This window comes from Suricata suricatta, chromosome 4 (genome assembly GCF_006229205.1).
Source record: "Suricata suricatta isolate VVHF042 chromosome 4, meerkat_22Aug2017_6uvM2_HiC, whole genome shotgun sequence".
NCBI classification, from domain to species: domain Eukaryota; kingdom Metazoa; phylum Chordata; class Mammalia; order Carnivora; family Herpestidae; genus Suricata; species Suricata suricatta.
Window position 1 is genome coordinate 59,249,522 of NC_043703.1, and position 13,049 is coordinate 59,262,570.

Genomic DNA, 13,049 nt, shown 5'->3' on the forward strand with positions numbered 1-13,049 from the left:
ATGGTTATTATGGCCTTGATAGCTTTTCTGAAGTCTGCTATCAATAGACAGAAATCTTATTATGATTAATAGTTAATGTGAGACTCCTGGGTCGCTCCTGTCTTGTCCTTTAACCTTCCCTTAGCTCCTTCCAGGGACTTCTCTTCCTGTCCTTGGCAGCCCCCGCCTGAGCCTCAGCTTACCTACCGTTCAAGCAAGCCCTATCATGGTGCAGAAATACATTATCAACCTGCCTATCACTCCTTCCTTCAGGGGAAATGCTCTTCTTACAGTCAAGGTTGTCAAGGTGAGGGCCATGCCAGCCACACTTTAGTGCCAGGGATGAGCATGTGACCCAAGTCACAGTAAGAGACAATTCTCCAGCTTTATAGCCATCATGATGGTTTCAGAGGCAGACATGTAAGCCAGGCTGAATCACAATCTTCCCAAGGATTTTTCTGCCATGGATGTGGAAAAAGTTTCTTATTCTTGTTCTGGGAACTTGAGTCCTAAAATCTATAAATTCAGGCTCCTTTGAGACACATTCATTGATTGGAAAAAGCTGTCTGCTATGGGGAGAATAAGGCCAACATGGAAAGGAAACGGAAGAAAAAGACAGAGAAAAAGATTGAAAAATCAACTCTTTGGGTCCAAATGTACCTCAAGTGCACTTCAATTCTACAGTTACGTGAACCCATATGATCATTTTCCTTTTCTGATCTGAATCAGTGTCAGTTGAGTTTGTCTCCTGCAAACCAGGAATTCTGATTAATATATACAGTACATCACAGTTGTGTGTTCATTTGACATAATGCTCTCCTAGATAATTGTGTTAATGAGACAAGATCTGAAATTAAAATTCTAAAGGGTAGATAATAGCATTCAATTAATTCTGTCACATATCCATTTATTCAATGGTCATTATGAAGGGTAAGATTTGGAAAAGAGGAGAGGAAATCATTTATAGCATAAAGTCCTGATATCTTGATTGTAAAATTCTAATCTCTATAAGATGACTATAATACAGCTATTTCTGCCTGAGAAATGAGTGGTTTCTGCCCAATTTTGAATTTTTGCCTTATTGTGTGTTCTGAATTAGTACTCCTATGAATGGAAAATATTAATTCTCATCAGAACCCATTTGAATTCTGACAATAGTTGTGATTTATATTTGCATCTAATTATGTTTTACTAAAAGGGACAAAATGGGATGTAGCAGAGACTGAATCCCGTTCAGTCCTGAAGAGGTAAGGGAGTCTACGGAATTAGAAGAGTCTGGTAAAGCTGGAAGAGAGTAGATGTGTGAAGAGCATTATATTTTCACCACCTGAATGGAATACAAGGTGTGGCACTCATGCAGGATGTCAGTATTTCTTGGCTCTGGAAAGTAGGACTTCACTGACTAAATGCACGCACGTGTGCGCGCGCGCACACACACACACACACACACACACACACATGCTTTCACTGCGTGCATGCTCGAACACCTATCAGCTCAGATACTCTCCCTCTCCTTCTCTGTCTCCATTCCTGGCTCTTTAAACACGAGGAGTTACTGGCCATCTTTATTATCCAAAATATTAAAAGTGTAATTAAAGACTTAAAGACTTCCAAAATGTAAACGTGTCTACACATTTACTCATTACGTCTCTCCTTTTTTATCCACTCCAGGCCTTGAACATCTTCCAAACAGACACTATGTAGTTCACTAAAAGCATACCAGCCTCTCTCCAAATTTCTGATGGCTGCTTTAGATATTTTATGCCATCATCTACAATATTTTTTCCACATGCTGCTAAGAAAAAAATTAATTTTATTTGAAAAGGCTTTATGACTGTCCCTCCTGATTCTTCCAGTTCCTGTATTAATTAATCTCCAAGGTTTTCAATAGATTTGGTTCCAAACTCCTGCTGCATATCAGTATTATCTGGGGAGCGTTCTTGGGCATCCGGGTGTGGCAGCCTCTACTCTATAGCCTGTCACTCACAGTGTGGTCCAGGGACAAGCTGCACTGGCGTCCCCTGAGAGCTTCTTAGAAATGACAGACATGTTGGATCCGAATCTGCAGCAAAGATCCCCATGTGATTCTCTGCACATTAGCGTCTAAGAAGCATCTATAGATCATGGTCAATAGAACTGGCCCTCATTGCTCCGTTCCTCTGATCAAAAATTCTGACTTCTACTTAATTAAGAATATTATATAGTGCACTTAAACTTGATTTATTCCTCATCTGTATCTTGCTCCAACAAAATTTAAATCCTACCTTAGGCCACAAGTAAGAATAGGCTTTAAACTTCATAAAGGTCCTCTTTAATGTCTCGTTCCATTTATTCTTGGAAGTATATTCCCTGTAGACCTGGACCACTAATGCATCCTGAGTTTTATCTCCTTGTATTTCTTGACCTTTGCTTCCCATGAAGGTTTTACTTCCAAGGCTGTTTTATCTTATTCGTGACATTGTCTTTCATCTTCTGCTACTAAATTTTCAAAATCTTTCCTCTGACAGACTTCCCAGGCTTTTCCCTTTCATCTTTCCGGCCAACTTTAATTCTGACTAATACAGAGGCCCCATTTTCTGTAGGCTCTCAGGCTAGATGCAATGACCTATTCCAAGCACTAAATTTTATTTCTAGGAAATTGTCTGTCAATATCCATTTTCTGGCTGTTTCTACTTGACTTCAAAATGTCTGGATAAAGGTGATTCATCAATCACTGTGACATTTTATCTTCCCACTGCTGCATGCTTGGTGTTACTCAGACCACCTTCTGAGTGGTCCTCAACTTTTCACTTTTCATCTGGATATTTTGATGTCATATAGAGGCAGTAGATTGAGAATACACACACAAAAGTGATTGGCTTGTTATAATGAAAGCCATAGGAGTACGCAATGATAATCAAAATATGAGAGTTGTTATGAATGAATTCTACCTCTGTGTCTTCACTTCCTCACTTCCAGAAACTTCACTGCCACACCCTTTCAATAACTTCTCCCATGATTAGACCCTGGACTAGGCCATCATCAGGAATTGCCCACCTCTGACACCCTGAAGGCCAACTTTCCACTTTTGATCAAAAATTGTTTACCGGTCAGACTTGGATTCCTTCATCCATGCCTACTGACCCTGATCCAGGTGAAATCAACCTAACGTGAACTCAACCCTACTGCAGTTTCCACAGGAAATCAAATGGCCTAAGGATGTCATGATTTCTGAGATCATTGCTAAAGATTTTGTGGAATCACACAGAAGGGTCGCATCCTGCATGGTATAATATTACTATTTTCCGAAGTCCAGACCTTCCAAAAGAGGGTTCCAACTCCCTTCACAATCCCAACAACAACAGCATGTAAGTCAGAAGGGGTGTGAATGTATTTAAAGTATCCTGACGTCTTCATATTAGACAAAAAGAGATGAAAAATATGTAACATTAGACCTTGCTAAGGTAACAATGCGTGCTATATTTTCTACTGTAACCACTAAAAGAAATATAATATGGTTGACTCTTGAGCAACATGGATGTGAACTGTGTGAATCCACTTACACACAGATTTTTTTTTCAAACAGCATTGTAAATGTATTTTCCCCTCATGCTTTTCTTAGTAAAAAGAAAATTATCCTTTCTATATCTCACTTTATTATAAGAATACAGTATATAATACATATCACATACAAAATATGTATTAATCGACTGTTTATGTTATCTGTAAGGCTGGTAGTAAAAAACTCATTTTTGTGTGTGTTTGAGTATATATTTATTGATACTCCTACTTTAATGGGTATTTTAGCTAGATACAGACATGTAAATTTTTAAAAATTCATTGAGGAAGTAAGTTCACTGCTTTCTGACTTCTTTTATTGCTCATGAAAAGTATTGCCGTCAATTCTTTAAAAGCAATATGTCTTTTTTCTTTAATTGCTTTTAAGATATCCTCTTAGTCTTTAGTTTTCTGTCGGTATTTCTTGGCTCCAGGTTCCCAGTGAAAGTAGGGCTGTAGGCATTCTTTTTCAATCTCCTTTTAGGGAGTCATACAACTCCTTGAATATGTTATTAGCATCTTTCCATAGAAAATAGTACTATCTCAGTAAGTAATGTTTCTTCCTCATTCTCTCCACTCTTTGTTAGACTCTGATTTAATGTGGGTTGAGATTTTCTTACTATGTACTTCCTTAGTTACTTTCTAAACCTTTCCTTTTTTGCCAGGGAAGGACTATAGTTTAGGTTAACATAACCAGCCCCCGGGGAATAGCAGGCAGAATCCTAAAGACAATTTCACTCCAAAAATACCACTTAAATACCAAACCAAAATACTGTGGGTTTTAATGGTGGTTTATAGCAGAACAGGTTATTTTTTTACAAATTAATAATGCCTTTAAAACCATGTGAATGAAGGAAGGTCAGCTGGAAGGTACAAATCTCGGCCTGCGCTGCTGTGTGTGACCCATAGAGGGCTCTGTTGTGCCCGCTGCTGCTTCCCCCAGAAGTCTCGGTCCTAATAGGCAGGAATAAAGAAAGGTTTGCCATAGAGGCCCCCCCGTACGGCAATAATGGACCAATCCAAGGGGGAACCGATTCATAAACTTCGGCTCCATTATGGATTCAGAATTTTGGTGGTAGAAGCTAACCACCGTGTTTGACATTGCTTACACAGGAAAATACTTTCTGGGTTCCAAACACGTGAAATTTGTGAATTCCTCTATGTACTAATTTTTTTTTAATTCGCAGAATTTAGAATGATGCTTTCTAAGAGTATCCGGAGCTATTAACTAAAAGCCAGGGAACGCATATTCTTTAAAAACAGAACTCCCCCCTCCCCCCAGTAATTTTAAGAGAGGATCATAGATGTTATCAGGCATTTGGGGTTAATCGGTTACTGTGGTTGAGGACGAGATTTACTGCCAAAGACTCCTGGGAGCTCTGTAAGGTGAAAAACATCTCGCATTTCCCCACCTGGCACCACCGGAGGGCTGGCTGGGCGGGGAGGTTGCAGGCTCTCTAACATCTCTGGTCTGTGCCTCCTCTGTAAAAGCAGTGGGACTGAGGAGGTTAACTTCGGGTCATTTTTAGATCTACAATGCTGTGATTCATCCTTGATTCACTGATAGGTATTTTTAACTGCCCCAGTTCATCCAGGGAAGCAATTTATTTTTCCTACTATTGATTTGTAGAGGGAATTTGTCACGAAGTTCTTTATATGAGGCACATTGACTAACTTAACGGACAGTGTGCTTACTATCGCTTTGCCAAGGATAAAGAAGTGCACCTTTAGTAAGCTTTCCTCATATCCTCCTTGTATGAAACTGAAGGACAAACGTAAAAGTAAACTCAGTATTTCCTAAAGTTTGTTCCATTAGTCCTGGTTGCAACATACAATTGAAGTTAAAATTTTAAATTAAAAAAAAAATTGTTAATGAAAATGTAATTACAATTTTTGAAGAGAAATTAAAATTTTTTTTCAGATTAAAAAAAGGCTTTCTGTAATCAAACACTGAGGAGAATTCATAATGCACATTAGCTTACCAAGGCTCTATAAAGATAGGTAGTGAAGACTTTTTTTGAAAGCTAAGTTTCTCAAAACTTTTCATTTGCAGGGCACCTGGGTGGCTCAGTCAGTTAAGCGTCAGATTCTTGATTTCAGTTCAGGTCACGGTCATGGGATGGAGCTCCACCATCAGGCTCTGTGCTGACAATGCAGAGCCTGCTTGAGATTCTCTCTCTCCTCTCTCTCTGCTCCTCCCCCACTTGTGTGTGTGAGTGCGCGCACACACACACTCTCTCTTTATCTCTCAAAATAAATATTTTTAAAGCTTTAATTTACATTAAACCAATTACTGCTTAATATGTAGAGAACTAAATGTGTCCCCCAAAGTTCACGTGTTAAAAACCTATGTGATGGTATTAGGAGGTGGGATCTATGAGGAATGATGAGGTCATAAGGGTGGAGCCCTCAGGAGTAAGATTAGTGCCCTGGTACAAGGGACCCTAGAGAGCCCTTTCCCACCTTTCCCACCATATGAGAAAACCATGAGAAGATAGCAGTCTATAACTCAGAAGAGGGCTCTCCGTGGAACCTGGCCATGCTGGAACCCTTATCTCGGACTTCCAGCCCCCAGAACTGTGAGAAATACTCTTGTGTTAGTCACAAGCCATCCTGTCCACTCCTATGGTAGTTGTTATAGCAGCCTGAATCAACTATGATGTAACTCGTGTTCCAAAGAACTCACTTTAGAACATGCTAATACTCCATTTCTCTTTTCCACCTTCTAGCAAAAATGTTTAAGAGACTTAACCACAAGTGTTGTCTCTGCCTCTTCATCTCTCTCTCCAGTGGGGCTTTTGGTTTCTTCACTCCGGTGAGACAGCTCTTCTCAACACCAATAACTCCCATGTTCTCCACCTCATGGACTCATGTTTGGCCCCTTCTTCCTCAGCCTATCAACTGAGTTCAGCAGATGTCTGCTCTTGCATTCTGGAAGCATTCCCGTCGATAGCATTTGTGTCATTGTGATTTCTAGTTCCCCTCTTCCATCGCTGCCCTCCCCCCCTCTCCCCCCTCCTTTCCCCCTCATACTTCCAAACGGGGTGGTTCTCTGTGCACCAGGTCTTCCTATCCCTGCCGCCTGTACCCTCTCTCTGGGTCACCTTTTACTTTCCCCACAGTGTTAATGTCGTCTTTGGGCTGATGGCCTCACAGTGTTATCTCCACTCAGCCCCATGGTCATATCTGACTTCCCCTTTCTCAATGTGCCTCTAAACACACTTCACTCCTTCCTATGCTGGGGTCTTTAGACTTGGTTATCCAGCATAAGCACCCTGCCAGTCATTCTTAATCACTTACCCTGTTTATTGTCTTTGTAGTACTTGCTACAAGGTATCAATATTTTGTTACTTCATTGTTTGCCTCCTCCATTAGGAGGCAATCCAATCCCCTAGAGGGCAGAACCGTATCTATCTGTTCTTGCAAGGATCCAGGAGGCCGGCTCCCCCACTCTAACATGGTCTGCAGTGACTTCCACATGGGCTGTTCCATTCCTGCAGTGTGCCTGACGCACGGTTACAGACAGGTGGAGCAAGCCCAGGTGTTCTGGAAGGGGCTGAATGTCCGGGGCCCATGATTCCCTAGGGCACAGGGCTTTCCTCCCCCCACTTAATGTGTTCATAGAAAGCTCTCCTGCTAGCCACAGCTGAGCCACTAAAAGCTCGGCCAGAAGGCTCAGTACTGCTGCAATTTCAGATGGTAAGGCACAGCAGGGCCCTCCACCCTCCCCTCTGCGGTGGCTGAGGACCACACACGTGACTGAGACATGCACAAAAGGATGAATCAGGCCCATGAATTGAGCCCTTAATAAAGGCTTGTGGAATTGCATTATTAAGTCAAATCTCCCAGCGCGTAAGTGGCACTTTCTGGTACCACTCTAATAAATTACATTTCTGATATATTATTTGCATAGCTGTTAAATATCTTCGTTATTAGGATAGGAAATTGGGCAGCCAGAGATAAAGTATCAAGCCCTGCGTATGACTAACACAGTGGGAATTCTGGAAGTAAAACCCAGTTTTAATTCATTCAAACTAGGGTTTGAGAAGGAAATACTTTCAATTCTTGTGTCATATGCCCTCATATGCTCATATCAGCAATTCTGCTTCTAATAGTTGAGCCTACAGACATATTTATATGTGAGCAAAATAACAAAGAGGCGCTAGAAGGATGTTCATCGAGGTATTATTTGGGTTCGTCAATAGGTTACTCATTTAAAATGTGGCAACCCACATAATGAAATAATGAAAAGCTTCTCTAGAAGTAGGTATGCCTGTATGTATTCATATAGGAACATCTCTAAAATACCTTCTGTGACAAAAATCAAGGCAGTGCAGTCTGTAATAATGTTGCAGATTACCTAAAAAATATATTCTTATATGTGATTATGTGCATGAAAAACGTCTGAAAGGAAACAGAAAAACTGGTGGAGAGAGTTAGGTCAAAAGGACAAGAAGTTTGGGGTGGAAAAAACCTGACTCTGCATTTATATGGTTTTGTTCTATTTGAATTTTTTTTTACCATATGGGTATATTTTAAAGCTTAAGAAATCACATCATTGACTCAATAATAACTTAGTATAACTTAACAAAATAATGTAAGAGGCTTGAAATCCTTCTAGACAATTTATCCTCTTCATTTTTATTGTGCTTGAGAAGATCTAGTCAGTTCCTATCTGTTACTCAACTATGACTGTTCAGATTCACTCCAACCCCAAGCAACAACCAGAACCATTCTTTCAAAAAGGGTAAGTCTGTTTTGTTTGCTTATCATTAAATCTCACAGCACTTGGAACAGTACCTCATGCACTATGAAGGCAAATAAATAATGAAAATATATAGTATGTCAGAAAATATATAGTATAGTAGTGCTGTGAAAAAAATTGAGCAGAGGTGGGAGGGATAAAGTACAATTGTTTTAAAGGTGATTAGAGGATGTTTTATTGATAAGTTGATATTTAAGTAAAGACAATGGATTTAGTAAAGCAAGGCATGAGACTATTAGAAGTAAGAGATTTCTAAGCAGAAGAGTAGCAGGTGCAAAGGCCCTGAGGTAGGAGAGGCTGATCAAATAATGTGCTGAATTTCTTTCAAATTTTACATTCTGATATACAAGATCACTTCAGAACTTAACACAGGAATGTGAATACAGTAGATTTTATATATTTTATCATTTCTTTAATTCCCAGAATCAAACCATTTCTCTAACCAAGAAATAGTTTTATTTCAAGCACATGGAAATTACTGTTCTCAGGGGCCTAGAGCTGAGGTTACTATCCCGCGGGAACTGGGGTGACTCGGGAAGTCCTGGGAGATTCCTGAGAACCAAAGTTGCCTTTCACAAGCTGCAGCTATGCAGGGCAGCTTTGCAAATGGCCCTCCATCATAAGATTCAAGCATCCTTTATGGACATGAACCCAGTAAGGACACCCGGTCCACACAAGTCTAATGCAGTAATCTCTTCGCTCATACCTGGATTCAGGTTCACATTGCCTAATTCTCAAGTCTAATGTGGGTCTGCAACCCCCTGGACTGGAATCGATAAATGCGACTTTGGCTTCCGTAGGATTCCCCACTAAACTAGATCTTTCCAAGTCTCCTCCTCCTTGTGCTCCTCTCTTAAGCAGTGATGTTCCCAGGGTCTGTTTGACTCTGTTCCTTCTCTTCCTGGCAATGGCTCTCAATTAAATGCTCATAACATTTTCCCTATGTTAAGCCACCTCTCCATCACCTAATTCCCAGCATGCCAGATTGTGAGCTGTAGCTTCTCCATCACTGTGGTAACACCTTGTTTTGCTTTTCTGTCGGGGCTTTCTGATTCTCTCAGCAACCTCTTCATCTCATTCTACTTGACCTCCTCATAATATTTGACATTCTTTTTATTTTGAAGTATAGGTAAGGTACAATGTTATGTTAGTTTCAGGTGTACAATATAGTGATTCGACAATTCTCTACATTGCTCAATGCTCACCATATCTCTGGCCACCATCTCTATGCTACAAAGTTATTACAATATTATTACCTATATTCCCTATGCTGTGCTTTTTATCTCCATGGCTTATTTATTGCATATTTGGAAGTTTGTACCTCTCAACCCCCTTTACCTATTTTGTTTATCCTCTGACTCCCTGACTCTCTGGCAACCAACCACCAATTTGTTCTCTGTATTTATGAGTTGGATTCTAGTGTTTTATTTGTTTGTTTGTTTGTTTGTTTGTTTAGATTCCACATATAAGAGAAATCATAGGGTATTTGTCTTTCCCTGTCTGAATTATTTCACTTAGAATATTATGTTCAGGTCCACCCATGCTGTCACAAGTGGCAAGATCTCATTCTTTGTGTGAGTGAATAATATTCCATTGTATACATATTTTATACACATATACATATAAATACATATATACACATATACATATAAATACACACACACACATATGCCACATCTTCTTTACTTAGTCATCTATCGATGGACACTTGCACTACTTCCATACCCTCTTGGTTTTTATAAATTATCTGACATTCTTGATGACCAAGCCCCTTCCCCAAACTCTACTTTGGCTTCCGTAAGATGGTTCCCCACTAATCTAGATCTTTCTAAGTCTCCTCCTTCTTGTGCTCCTCTCTTAAACAGTGATGTTCCCAGGGTCTGTCTGACTCTTTTCCTTCTCTTCCTGGCATTGGCTCTCAATTAAATGCTCAAAACATTCTTCCTATATTAATCCACTGGGAGAAGTGAGACAATTTTCACCCCATCCCCACCACCACTGCTGCTATAACTCATGAGTCATGTCACCTGCTCAGTGTTAAACAGAAAAGCCAGTAACACAGAGAATAATATTAACCATATATAGAAGAAAACAGAGAAAATTGTGCATAAATACAAAAAGGAATCTTATCTTTTGGTGTGTGGATAAGAAAGAAAAAAATAGGAAAGGCACCAATGTCCGAGCCCCTACCTCAGCCCCTTTCCCTTGTCTCGGGCCTCTGGTGGAACCCCTCCGTAGGGGCAGGCATACATTCCTCAGGATGGTTGTGGCTTCCTACAAACAGGTGTTATTGGCTCTTCCAGAATCATAAATCATCAACTTGAGATTCACTTCCAAGGAGAGCAAAAGGAAGAAGCTGGAATCTCGAGACTGTTAACTCAAGAATCAAATCTCCTAGGCTCAAATCCCAGCTCACCCACAGACTGGTTTTATGCCTTTGGCAAATTACCTGCCTCATTTTTTCTGGTCTGCCAACTGGGGATACGTAGAGCATCTAACTTACAGGGTTTTAACCATTCAATGAGTTAATATATTTGAAGGGTGTCAACAGTGCCCGGCTCAGAGTTAAACTCTCACTATCCTCCTAATGGGGAGGGAGGAGCAGGGGAAACACCACCAATCTCAGCAGTCCTGTGCTCAGAACGTTCATCATGGCTCTCCTAATTTCTGCTCATTGGAGCAGAGATCCTTCCTCACTGATTCTTTTCCCCCAAGGCAATTACATCAGAAGCATGGTGCTGCTCTCTCTGGTTATTTTTTTCTAAGACCCAAGCAGAAGAAAGGAATCAAATAACTAGTCCCTCAACTGCTTTATCTTCCTCAGGGTAAAAAGTTTAATAAATTAGAACATTCTTCCAGCTGGTTCCTGTGGAGAGTACAAAGTTACCTTTTGAATTACGATATATTTTGAGCTAAATATTTCTATCTAAATGCCAATCATTTCCACAGCCTAGTGTCTTCTAAGTTGGTTCTTTGCTACTTTGTTTTTATAAGGGAGCAACACCATGTGTGGAAAATAATTCTCATATATAGACAGAAAATGGCTCATTATTTTAATCTGAACCTCAAGCTAAGCACAAACAACACTCTAAGACACAACAGTGCCTAGAAACTTGTAGGTGAATATTTTGGACCAGCAGTTCAGAAAGAATCATTAATCTCACTTCTCTATTGTGGGTTTTATGTTCACCGAACAGCCTTCTGATTATAATGTGTCTTACAATAATTTGTCTTCAGACAGAGACGGATGGAGCAGTGAACTTAAGTCTTTGGGAGAACTCAGTGGCTCTATTTCTCACTCTAATGAACTGACATGTTGGTTATACATCAATCCCTTGTGAGTCAGATGTATACAAAACAGTCCCTTAAACACTGGTTAGTTCTGTGGGTCCCAGCAAAGTAGAGTTCTTCATCCCCTGAAGGCTCTAGAATGCCATGGCCACACTCAGTTTTGATTGCCATTTTGCAAGCCCTCATGGAGATCCTCCAAGCTTACTTTTCTAACATCTCCATTGGGTTCGTAGCTCCTGTAGCAACTACCATAGCTACATCTCCTGCTACAGCCCCGGTGTCTGCCCAGTGAACCCTAACTGAATCCCATAGGCATTTCAAGGTTCAACATTTTTAAGAGATAGTGTGTAGTCTTGTCTTGCAATCCCACCTTCCTTCTGCTCCTAAGGGTGTTGGGATACTATGGAAAGACTTTAAGCAGAGAAGCTACGTCATTTAGTTTGCATTTCTATAAAATTTCTTTACCCAGTGTAGAGAATATATCATTAGGGGCCAGGAGTGGGTAGAGGGCTGCCAGTTAGGGAGCGTCACTGTCATCTAGGTTAGCAGCAATGTTGACTGAATTCTTTCCATTGGAGGTGAAGAAAAGGGGACAATTCAAGAGACACTTACAAGGTGTACTTATGATGACTGGATGTGAAAGGTGGGACAGATGGATGTACAAAAGATGACTCTCTGGTTTCTGGTGGGTGGTGGAATTGGATACTAAGAAACATGGAAAAAAGGTAGCAGATTTGTGGAGGAAGATCATAATTTTTGGTTTGGACATGTTGCATTTGACATATCTCTGAGAAATCCAAGAGAAAATACCAGGTAGGGAATTGAACTTCAGGTTGGAGCTCAGCTGGGAGAAATGGGTCAAAGATGCAAATTTAGGGGGCACTTGGGGGGCTCAATCTGTTGAGTGTCAGATTCTTGATTTTGGCTCAGGTCATGATCTCATGGTTCCTGAGTTCAAGCCCCACATCAGGCTCCAAGCTGACAGTGTGGAGCCAGCCCGGGATTCTCTCCCTCTCCTTCTGCTGCTCCCCTGCTCTCTCTCTCTCTCTCTCTCAAAATAAGTAAACAAACTTCTTTAAAAAGATGCAATATTTAGAAGTCATCAGCATAGTGATAATGCTTGTATTTGTGAATGTGCATAGGGTCACCAAGGTAATGAGTGGAGAATGAAGAGAGAGAGAGAGAGAGAAACTAGGAGGGATTTGAATACAGGAAGTCAGATTGATCTGTAGGATTTGGCAAAGGAATCTGAGATGCAATTTCCAGAGATGTGGGAAGAGAACAGGGGATGATATCGAGTAAAGTGCTCTAGGGAGGAGGGTGTGGTCTGTTTGCGGCCTGTGTGGCCTGCCTCTGAGAAGTCAAAAAGTTTTTATAGTCTTTCTGTTGGGAAAAATTCTATGACAGGATTGGAAAACAGTTATTGAAAGAAACAACCACGAAAACCTCTCTGGATAGCCCTAGGTTATGTTTTAAA